Source organism: Eublepharis macularius, chromosome 7 (assembly GCF_028583425.1).
Source record: "Eublepharis macularius isolate TG4126 chromosome 7, MPM_Emac_v1.0, whole genome shotgun sequence".
In the NCBI taxonomy this organism is placed as follows: Eukaryota; Metazoa; Chordata; class Lepidosauria; order Squamata; family Eublepharidae; genus Eublepharis; species Eublepharis macularius.
In genome coordinates this window covers 36,541,720-36,553,788 of record NC_072796.1, presented here as the reverse complement: position 1 = coordinate 36,553,788, position 12,069 = coordinate 36,541,720, and the positions used below count along the sequence as shown (strand labels likewise).

General features: G+C 44.4%; 1 protein-coding gene across 1 annotated transcript in view; it reads right to left on the bottom strand.

Moving 5' to 3' along the window:
* EXOC2 (exocyst complex component 2) overlaps nucleotides 1-2,247 on the bottom strand; it is a 146,050-nt gene extending 143,803 nt beyond the window's left edge. Inside the window, exon 1 of the mRNA XM_054985162.1 lies at nucleotides 2,215-2,247. The gene's annotated coding sequence lies outside the window, so the exon portion shown is untranslated. The remainder of the gene's footprint in view (nucleotides 1-2,214) is intronic.
* Between the last annotated feature and the right edge of the window lie 9,822 nt (nucleotides 2,248-12,069).

Sequence of the window (12,069 nt, the reverse complement as noted above, 5' to 3'; positions counted from 1 at the left end):
GATTTATACATCTGTCAAAATAACTATTTCTTACACCAAATTCTACTTTCCCCCCTCATCTGCACCCAAACTTCCTTGCCTTCCTTTATGTGCATATCCTCCCTTGGTACTTATGGTCAACCTAATTTATTCAGAAAAGAGGACAAGGACACCAGATTTTCTCTTAATGCTCCCACTCCACACTTTAAAATCAGCAAACTCTAGAAATCCTCTAAAGAGGGGGGAGGCAGGAGGAGCCATGGCTCAGTGGTAGAGCACCTGCTTTGCGCACAAAATCAAAAAGAGTCCAGTAGCACCTTTAAGACTAACCAACTTTATTGTAGCATAAGCTTTCGAGAATCACAGTTCTCTTTGTCAGATGCATCTGACAAAGAGAACTGTGATTCTCGAAAGCTTATGCTACAATAAAGTTGGTTAGTCTTAAAGGTGCTACTGGACTCTTTTTGATTTTGCTACTACAGACTAACATGGCTAACTCCTCTGCATCTTTGCACACAAAAGTTCTCAGCTTCTCTCCCCATCATTTCCAGTTAAAAGAATCTGCTAGTAGGCAAAGCGTGTGAAAGGGTGCTGACTGAGACCCAGAAAAGAGGCTGCAAGAGGCAATACTGCCACTGACAGACCATGGTCTGACTCAGTATTATTTATTTATTTAGAAAAAATTATGCTGCTTCTCCTGCCTGAGGTGGTTCACCAAATAAAAACAAAAACATTTATTAATTAAAATTCGGCCTAAAAACAGACCATTGGCAGCTTAAAATAAGTTTCCAGTCTAAAACGGCGTTAAAAGATTGAGCCCTTTTTTAAAAGCCTGGTTGAACAAAAACGTTTTGGTGTGGGACCAAGGAAAGCAACCCTGGCTCCAGGAGAGGCTCAAAGAGAAAGGCATGCCATAAGTGACCGGCCACAACGGAAAAAGCCCTGTCTTTGGTTGCCACCCACCTCACTTCTGAAGTATGGAGAGCAGGGCTTGTGAAGCAGCTCTTAACTGGCAAGTTGGACAATATAGGAGGAGGCAGTCCTGCAGATGCCCTGGCCCTAAGCCATTTAGAGCTTCACAGAAGAACCAGCATTTGAATTGTGCCTAGAATCAAACGGGCAGCCGGTGCAGATCTTTCAGGCTGACACAATGCCTATATCGTGCCCTTGACAACAGACTGGCTGCTGCATTTCAGACGAGCTGAAGTTTCTGGACCATTTCCAAAGGCAGCCCCGCTCCCTCCATTACAGCATGGATCATCATGGGCAGATCACACACTTTAGGAATTACACATTTTGAGGAACAGCCGCTATCACTGACCTGTCAGCCCAAACTGAAAAGGCACCACATGTATGCCACAGAGGGGAGCTGGGCCTGCAGCTGTAGGCCAGGATCCAGCAGGACCCCCATGCTCCTTCTCGGGGAGTGCAGGCTTTGCCATTGACCAGCAGCACCTCAATAAGAGGCAGCATTATGTGCATCATAGGAAGACATTCCCCCTCAGGCACTGAAAAGGTTGCTTTACAACTCAATATAGGCATCAACAGAAAAAGAGCCTGCATGAAGAAAGCTAACCCCTCGGGAGAAAAAAGACTGGCTGAAATTCTGTTCCTGGATATGCTAACTTTCCACATGCAGGATCTGAGGTTTTTTTGGGGGGGGGGGGGGCACTATTAGAGGTATAAAGAGGCCGTGTTCCTTTGCCTCTCAACAGCACAGGGACGAATGGGTGGATTTCCTCCCACAAAACTAGTCCTATAATTAGACGTTACCTTCAGCATCTAAGGAATTTGCTGAGCTCACACAGCAGAAAGCAAATACAACGAAGTCTCCCTACCTACGCTCACCATCTTGGGGTTTTTTTTGTTTGTTTTTTTAAACCTTATCTTTGTGCTTTAAAGGGCGCTTTGGACAGACGAGACCTGGGAAGGCCAACTCTCCCAGTCCCATTCACTCACCTCCCTCACAATATGCCTTAAGGAGGAGCTACAGAAGTTCTGAATCAGAACTGATTTCAATGGATTTGACTGGAGTAACTCTGCATAGGGACTGCACTGTAAACCAAGGAAGGGATGGCAGAAAAAGCAGTGGGGCGGCGACGCAAAGCTGTTCAATGTACCTGAGAACGCCCCCCCCCCCGAAGATTCGTTAGGAAACACCAGGCTCGCGCAGACGCCGTTAACGAAGGGAGGGGGCCGGAGTCAGGGGTAAGAGTCAACCACTCTCTCACTCACCGGCTCAGAAGGCGAATGTATCCGGCTTTGTCGCTCGACTCTAAAGAGGTTTGCTCTTTGACGTTGCTATAACAAGTCTGGTTGCTGATTGAAAGAGCGGGGCAACGCCCTCTGGCAAACAAGCGCCTCTCGCTCTAGCCTCTGAGAGCCCCTCTTATGGAGCACTTCAAACAGAAACTGGAAGTATAGATTAGGCATGATGCTTGCCTTCGTCTACCTCTATGCTCCAGCTCCCGCCCTCTTTCATGTTAGTCAACCAGTCCACAGAACCGATTCCAGCACGAATCGATCTCTTCCCCATCTCCTATCGCATCCAGAGCAACGGAGCTGGGCGTCTACATTTTCCTGTCCTCTGCTCTCTCCCTGGCTGCCCCAATGCCTGTTTTCACACCGCACCAGTGTTATACTCCCAGCTTCATTTCTAAGATGAGAGGTAGTCAGGGGTGCCAACTCCTGGTTGGAAAATTCCTAGACATTTGGGGGCAAAACTTGGGCGGGGTGTGTGTGTTTGAGGTGGGGAACTCTGCAGTGATGTGATGCCTTACAGTCTCTCCTCTGACCCTTCTGTTTCCTCCAGGGAAACTGATCTGTGCTGTCTGAAGATCAGCTGTAATTCCAGGAGGACTGCAGGCCCCACCTGGAGGTTGATTGGCAACTCTAAATTTTATCCTACTAAGGCATTTACTGTGATCTGCAGTTGCTATGCTCAGTGTCAAAGAGAATGCACTCTGCATATGGTTATATTTTGCAGATGTTTATATTCAGGGCTTTTTTTTCTGGGAAAAGAGGTGGTGGAACTCTCAAGAGGGAAATGAAGGAGAAACACAGGGATTCTTTGAAACAATATTTTCATGCACTTTGGACTTACATCTACCTTATGTGTGTGTGCGTGGGGGGGGGTATTAAACGACATAGGAACAACCCAGTAGGATCATAGAATCATAAAGTTGGAAGGGGCCATACAGACCATCTAGTCCAACCTAAGGCCTAAAGCATCTGACAAGTATTCATCCAGCCTCTTCTTGAAAACTGTCAGTGAAAGGGAGCTCACCACTTCCCTAGGCAGCTGATTCCACTTTTGAACTACTCTGATCGTGAAAAAGTTCTTCCTAATATCCAGCCGGTACCTTTGTGCATGTAGTTTTAGCCCATTGTTTCGGGTCCTACCCTCTGCTGCCAACTGGAACAGCTCCCTGCCCTCCTCCAAATGACAGCCTTTCAAATACTTAGAGCAATAATGTCCCCCCTCAATCTCCTCTTCTCCAAACTAAACATTCCCAAAGCCCTCAGCCTTTCCTCGTAGGGCTCAGTCTCCTGACCTCTGATCATCCTCGTCGCTCTCCTCTGCACCCTCTCAATTTTGTCCACATCCTTTTTGAAGTGAGGCCTCCAGAACTGCACACCATACTCCAGGTGCAGCCTGACCAAGGCAGTATAGAGAGGGGCTATGACCTGCGATTTCGACGCTATGTCCTCTTTGATACAACCCAGGATTGAATTGGCCTTTTTTGCCACCACATCACACTGACTGCTCATATTTAGTTTACAGTCCACTCTTACCGCAAGATCTCTTTCACATATACTACTGCCCAGAAGTGTATCCCCCATCCAGTATTTGTGCTTCCCATTTTTGTGGCACCTGGGGCAAGAGGTGCCGGAACTCGGTTCCACTGCGTTCCAGCTGAAAAAAAGCCCTGCTTATATTTAAAACTTTTCTGGTACTAAAGCTTTCAGTGCAGTTGTAATCACTTTCTTTAAAGCCACCACAGCAGCTTCTATTTCTTTTTGTGTAAAGGAGAGGGAGGCCCACACCCACAGACCTTTGCTCTGGATGAGAAAACAGCACCAGTACCCTTTCCCATCTGTCCCTCCATTTCCTACTTCATGTGGGCACATGTGCATCCTTGCTCTGGATGGGAAAGGAACACTCTACAGACTGTTTCCCTCATCATCAATGCTTTTCCAGGGATACAAATGTATATTTCCCCCCTGTGGGGCAAATTACAATGTGAGTGGTAGTAGGTTGCTTGGGGAAAACAACAGGCAAAAAGACAGGGAGTGCCTAATTTTCACCTCAGAACACAGTTCCACAGCTGACCCATCAGCCTGCCAGCCACACAGGAAAGCCAGGCCCCACAGGGCCTTCCTTCCTTCCTTCCTTCCTTCCTTCCTTTGTGGTGGTGTGCTGAGTACCAGAAGAGAGCCCTGTGATACAGAGTGGTAAGCTGCAGTACTGCAGCCCAAGCTCTGCTCACGACTAGAAGTGGGCACGAACAGAAAAAAAAAACCCGAACATGGTGTTTGTTGTTCGTTGCCATCCACGAACAATGAACAACGAAGTATTGTCGAAGGCTTTCACGGCCGGAGAACGATGGTTGTTGGGGGTTTTCCGGGCTGTATTGCCGTGGTCTTGGCATTGTAGTTCCTGACGTTTCGCCAGCAGCTGTGGCTGGCATCTTCAGAGGTGTAGCACCAAAAGACAGAGATCTCTCAGTGTCCACACTGAGAGATCTCTGTCTTTTGGTGCTACACCTCTGAAGATGCCAGCCACAGCTGCTGGCGAAACGTCAGGAACTACAATGCCAAGACCACGGCAATACAGCCCGGAAAACCCCCAACAACCAATGAACAACGAACATTGACGAACATGTTCCTGTTCACAAACATGTTTGTTGTTCGTGGGGGCCAGCAGGCTCTCCTCCAGCCATCAAGATCTCTACTGCACCACTCCCAGAAACCCTACCTGAGCAGGCAGCAGGAAATGTACCAATAATAAATAATAGCTTGGTCCCAGAGCCTGGCAGCAGCCTGGAACTTGAAGGGGTAGATCCCTACCACACCACTCCAAGAAACCCTACCTGAACAGGCAGCGGGAAAGGTACCAATAATAAATAATAGTTTGGCCCCAGAGCCTGGCAGCAACCCTGGAACCTGAAGGGGCAGATCCCTATCCCACCACACACAAAGAAAATTCAAACTCCAATGCACTCACCCTGTCTCTCTAACAGCAGCTGTCTCTCCCTGAAAGCCAGAGCTGGGAGCCCCACTCCCCCCTGGTCTTTTCCTTTTGAAACAAATTTGGAGCTCCACACTTGGAAGGAAGACCTGCCTATCAAGCTAAATTGGGCTTAGATTGGGGTTTCCAGGGCAACAGCAGGAATTCAGACAGAGTTCAGACAATCCCTGCCTGAGTTGACATGGGAATTGATTGCAGGTGCCAGACTGTCTGGCTTGACGAACAGCAATGAACGGGGCTTGCAACAACCACCTGTTCGTTTAGAATGGGGCCTCGCAAACAGCTTGTTCGCGAACAGCAGATTAGGCTGTTTGTGGGGGTTTTTTTAGTTCGTATAGCGGTTCATGCCCATCTCTACTTACTACCTGAGTTCAATCCTGGCGGAAGCTGGGTTCAGATAGCCGGCTCAAGGTTGACTCAGCCTTCCATGCTTTTGAGGTCAGTAAAATGAGTACCCAGTTTCCTGGGGGTAAAGTGTAGATGACTGGGGAAAGCAATGGCAAACCACCCCGTAACAAAAAGTCTGTCAATGCAACGTCCCCCCATGGGTTAGAAATGACTTGGTGCTTGCACAGGAGGACTACCTTTACCTTTACTGAGTACCAATACCTTTTGGGGGGCTCTCTCAAGGGGGGAATCTGTGGAAATCAATGCAATCACATATACAAGTGCTGGCATGTTTAAAAGGGGGGAAAGGGAAAGTATTGGCATTATAATAACGAAAGGGAGGCATATTTGTATTCGGTCTATTAAATTATTGCATAGAAATAGCTGTTTGTAGAACAGGTTGCTTTCTATAGATTCTTTAAATTTTAAATCATGCTTTGCACACAAAACAAAACAAATAAATCATTTAACTAATAGTTTGATTAAATGACATTAACAGTCCATTTGAGCTTAAATATTAATGAAAAACCACTAAAAATGACAAAATTATTCAACATGAAAATAAGAGAGGATGTGATTAAATAGCACAGAATGTTATAACTCCATAATAAAATTAAGTAAAAGGTTTTTTAAAGAAGGATTTGCAAACTTGGTTCCCCAAAATATACAGTAGCAGTGGTTTCATACCAGGCTTTTGTGTGGCATTACATGCCTTTAGCAATTGAAGAGGCCACACAGTTCACAACCAGGATGATTGCCCAACTATATAAAGGAAGACAGAGAGAGAAAGATTAGATATTATTTGAGGGGAGATGTGAAACTGTTGAATGTTATTTAGGCCCATAAAATGGGGCAATTAAAACATGCTGGAGCATAAAAGGAGTGTAGTACATATGCAGCTGTCTATGATATTGATAAAACATTCCTCAGACTGACAGCAGACCATAAAACTAGCATTGCCAACCCTGGTCTGGGAAATTCCTGGAGATTTGGGGGTAGAGGCTGGGGGTGGTGAGGTTTGGGGAGGGGAGGAGTTTATTGCAGTATAATGCCATACAGTCCACTCCCCAAAGCAGCCATTTTCTACAGGGGAACTGATCTGTGTAGTTTGAAGATCAGTTGTAATTTTGGGAGATCTCCAGGCTCCACTTGGTGCTTGGCAACCCTACATAAGTAAATTTAAAAATTTAAAATCCTTAGTTAAAAGAATGGGTAAAGAAAAGCTTGAGAGGATTCTCATCATACAAGCTTTAAGACTGAAGTCAGGCAATAGTTTAAAAGAGAGCTGAACATGGTGTAGCAGAGGCATTATTGTTCTTGGTTTGCAAAAGCATTTATTCTTCCCAGTCATTGTCTCTCATCAAATGATTGCTGGAACAATACAAAACTGCGCGAAATCTGTTTACCAGAGGCAAACATGGAAAGTGTATGTGCATGCCATGGGAAATGATGTGCCTTCACGCTCATTTAAACGACTGTAATCCTGCAAGATGAAAGCAACACCAAATGCATATCCGCCCCGCCCCCCACACTGTACTAGTATAAAAATGAGGGTAAAGATTAATCCAAGGTATGCTGTCTCCTTTTGTGTATGGGCGTGCGCGACCGCACTTTCCCTCATGCGGCAGTGATTTTGAAATTGAAACGTTGCACCGCTGAGAAAGTGCCATGAAAATATAACCTACTACATTCCATGAAAATAAATAAGCAAGGCCACCCAAATTTTCAATTAGTGCTTGAGCAGAATGCAGGAAATGGCTCAAGAGCCGTCAAAGGCTGCCTTAGGCTGGGTCGTGGACACGGAACAGTGACAGGAAGGTTTGCAGCAAGGAATACAGGCTCTGTGTGAAGATGGCTCTTCTCCAAGGAAAACGGCATGCTAATAGGTTAATACTGATTTCCTGAAACATACAGCTTGAGTATTACAAGCTGGAATTTACATTCTGACAAAGGCTGAACCTCAAAGACTTTGCTTTTCTGCTGATAAAATAACACTAAAAAGTTCAAGCTGCATTATATGTTTTACGGTTTTAAGCTTCTTAAACACTCAAAGTACAAACCCGGCACATATTTTTTAGCCACCTGAAACAGCAGTCGTTGGACAAGCTTTGTGAAAAATAAAGAATGTTATATTCTGGGAGAGCATATTTGAGTTATGGGAGAGTGCCATTTTAGGTGAATTTCTGCTGTGTACAGAAAATAACCAAAACAAGGGACAGGCGTTAGGGAGGGGGAGCTCTCATATTTTATCTTCTACTAACTTCCCAGGGGATATCTATCTGGAACTCCACTGCAGAGGGTACAGAAGGTCTGGATTTTAGACATTTTCATTTCTAGCCTTGCTCCTCACATGGGCAAGCAACAGAAGTGGCTCGGGAATGAGCTGCAGACATGAAGTCAGCATATGGGTTCTCTACTGTGAGAAGAGGTCCTTCAGACATGTGGGCCACATGTCATGACGATCTTAATGCAGAGAACTAGCCTCTTGACTTGAACCAAGAAAGATCTAGGTAACCAGATCGGTGAAACATGTACAAAGTGATACACATCCATAAGTAACTAGTGGCTGTATTTTACACTAGTTAAAGCTTCTGAGCTTTTTTCAAGGACAACCCCACACAGAACATGTTGAAAGTAATCAAGCCTAGAGGTTACAGATGAATGGGTCAGCATGGGAAAGACTAATAGTTCAGCTGAGCCATATTGGTGGTGGGGGTAGAGGAAGAAGCAAAGCTCTTTGTCAGGACCATCTCAGGATTTTATAGCTTCTTTGGCAGCCCTCGGCCTCTCTCAAATAGTGACAGACCCCACACATGAAAAAGGCCACACCTTGGACTTAATCTTTTGCATTGAGACTTTAAAGGGAAGTCTTCTGTCAGGACTGGGCATTCAGCTTGTACCATGGACCATTATCTCCTGAAGGCAAAGGTGAACATGCCCCTGACTCCCTGAAAAAAAGGGGGGCATTAAAATGGTCAGCCTACAGAGTCTCAGGGACCTTTCAGGGTTCTGAAATGCTCTGGAGAATTTTTGTATTTTTCCAAACGCGTTCTCAGTTGAGGCTGTGGCAGGAGCTTGGCATATGAAGTTTCTTGAAGCCATTGACCAGATTGCTCTTCAACAGCCTCTTCCACCCTTGGGGCAGAAATCATCCTAAATAGGCCTAAAGAGAGCTGGAAGACATCTAGAAAGATACTGGTGGAAAACATGCTGAATCTGACAGAGCATGTTACAGATCCCATTAGAAGCGTCATTTGTCTGCAGCTGTTGCATCAACTGGTTCATGACCACCCAGTGATGAATATTGACAGGATCCTGGTGTCCGTGAAGGCTGCTACTCGTCCACTGGATCCTCACCCATCTTGGCTCCTAAAATCATGTAAAGACCACATGCATGAGTCTTTGGTATCAATCATTAATGAGTCACTAACTCAAGGCACTTTCCCTCAGCCACTCAAAGAGGTAGTTATCTGCTCACTACTTTAAAAAAATCCCTAGACTGAAATGGTATGATGAGCTATCACACAGTGTCCCTTTCTGGGCAACATGATGAAGAGAGCAGTGGAAGACCAACAACTGGTCTTCTTCAATAACTCTTGTGCTGTGGACCCTTTTCAGTCTGTTTTCAGGCTGGGTTATATGACGAAGCCAGTTCTAGGTTATATGACCCAGTTCTGGGTTATATGACGAAGACAGTTCTAGTTGATGGCCTGTATCTGAATATATACAAAGGCCATGCTTCATTGCTTCTTTGTTGCTTCTCCTGGATCTGTCTGCAGCCTTTGATACTGTAGATCAGGGCTTTTTTCAGCAGGAACGTGGTGGAATGGAGTTCCAGCACCTCTTAAAAATGGTCACATGGCCGATGGCCCCGCCCCCTGATCTCCAGACAGAGGGGAGTTTAGATTGCCCTCCGTGCGGTGCCATGCAGCGGGCAATCTAAACTCCCCTCTGTCTGAAGATCAGGGGGCGGGGCCACTGGCCATGTGACCATTTTCGCCAAGGGCAATTTAAACTTTAAAAAACTCCCCCCTTGTTCCAGCTGTCCCAAAGTGATGTCATTGTGCAGTCTTGAGTTCTACCACTGAGTTCCACCACCTCTTTTCCCAGAAAAAAAGCCCTGCTGTAGATCATGCCATTTTGTTGAGGCCATTAGAGGCAGAAGTAGGTATCGGGATATGCATGGACTAGTTTAAATTGTTCCTCATGCAACAGACTCAAAGGGTTGCTGTTGGAAACCAGCTATCTTCAGAGTGAGAATTATCTTGCAGGGTTCCCCAGGGCACAATCTTACCCCCTATGATATTCAAGCTCTATGTAATGCCTTTAAGAGAAATCATTTGTAGCTATGGAACTGGATGTTATCAATATGTGGTTAACACCCAGCTCTATATCTCTATCTCCAAATCCCCTGCCTCACAACTGTGATCAAATAGCTGAAGGCAAACAAATTGAAACTGAACCCAGATAAGGCAGAATTAATACTAGCTGGGAAGGCAGAGAATCTGATCTTGAAGGCGTGTGTGCTCCCTGTTTTTGATGGGGTTCTGTTGACCCTTACAGACTTCATTAAGAGCCTATGGGTTATACTGAATCCAGCACTGCTGCTAGAGAAACAAGTTAATGCAGCTACAAAAAAGGTCTTCCAACTCAGTCTAGCCTGGAAGATGGCCCCTTACCTTGACTCTGCTGATTTGGCCACCTGGATCCATGCCATGGTAACATTGAGGCTAGACTACTGCAATACACTCTACATAGGTCCCCCCTCAAAGTCAACTTGGAGACTCCAATTGGTGCAGAATGCTGCAGCTTGAGTATTATCAGGAGCTAGGTGGAGCATGCATATTATTCCCATTGACTACTTTAGTTACCCAGCTCAATTCAAAGTTTTGACTATGACATACAAAGCCCTTCCTATAGATCCTGTATCTATAGGATTGCCTCTCTACCTATGTTCCGCCACAGCAGTTTTGCTCATCTAAACAGGGCTTTCTGCAGGTAACATTTTGCAAATGGGTAAAATCAACAGCTGCCCTGTACACACACATTTTCTGTGGTGGTTCCCGCCTAATGGAGTGGCCTGCTTGAAGAGGTGAGGAAATCTACCACTGTCCTGGCTTGAATTATTCAGGAGGACTTTTCTACACAGTAACAGGTCTGTGTCTGAAGGAAATGGCTCGGAGAGATAGTTTGGTAAAGGGATAGGAACAGTGAACTATACTACTGTGTACTGTCTGTTGTTGTAAGTATGCTCCAGCTAGGTAGTTTCCACTTTATTTAATATTGTCATGTCAAATTGTTTGTTTTGTTTCAGCATTGTTTGAGTTCTGTATTCAGACATATGCTTGTTTTCAAATTTCTGTAATCAATGCCCTATTGTTTATTGAATTCACCTTGAGTCTCAGAGAGAAAGGCAGACTATAAATAACATGAAGCAAGGAAGGAAGGAAGGAACAGACAAACAAACAAACAAACAAACAAACAAACAGACAAACGATTGATAGGAATCAGGTAATTGTAAATTGCATGTATTGGAATGCCATCTTTGGGATAAAATGAATTTCGTGACTCAGGATTGCATCAGTTAAGTGGGGGAATTATATTTTTCTAATTGCATATGGGCTCAAAGCACACTATTTATAACAATGATTAAATTTTTTAAGGATCATTTCTACTAGAATTCTCCATGCAGCCACGTCAATACAAATATAAGTTTGAAGATTCATCAGATATAAACAAAATCAAAATCAAATCAAATATTTAGCAGTCAGAAATGGCATTTGCTTATGCTATATTACTGCAGTATTCCCCTCTGCAGATTAAAAAAAAAGAAAAAGAAAGCAGAGAATAGTTTGAGGAAAAGGGGAGGGAGTTGTTTTACTGGTCTGAAAGTGATGTATGATACAGTGTGGTGTATATTATCTTTGTCCTCTGTTTTGAAAACAATAGTTTGAATACCACTGGCTTAATTCTTACCATATTTCTATAATACCACACAAGCTTATGGACTCTGCAAAAAGGCAAATCTCATGGAAATATCTTCTCAGGGTGCTTATTAGCTCTGGCCTTCCTGGTGTGGAGTGCATTGGTTCTGCATCCATAGGTCATGGGCTGTCAGATGAATTCAAAGCCCAGTTTAGATGAAGAACTTACATTTAAATCAGATCTGTAATATCATAATAAAAACAATGTGTGTAGTTTTAATATTTTTTGTCATTTTATTTTATTTTTGGCCTAAATTTTTAAAATTGTCTTTGGGCCCTGTTTTTCCCCAAGAAGAAAAGCAGGGTATAAATATTTTAAATAAGCAAAGAGACTTTTCTAGATAAAAAGTGGCAATCAGTCCTAAATTTCAGTTCCTTGACTGACATGACTGAAACTAGCAATGCCTGTTCACTTGGTAGCAGAGTTTCCCCTTCCCTTTTTCTCAAACATTCATCCTCTTGTTTTAC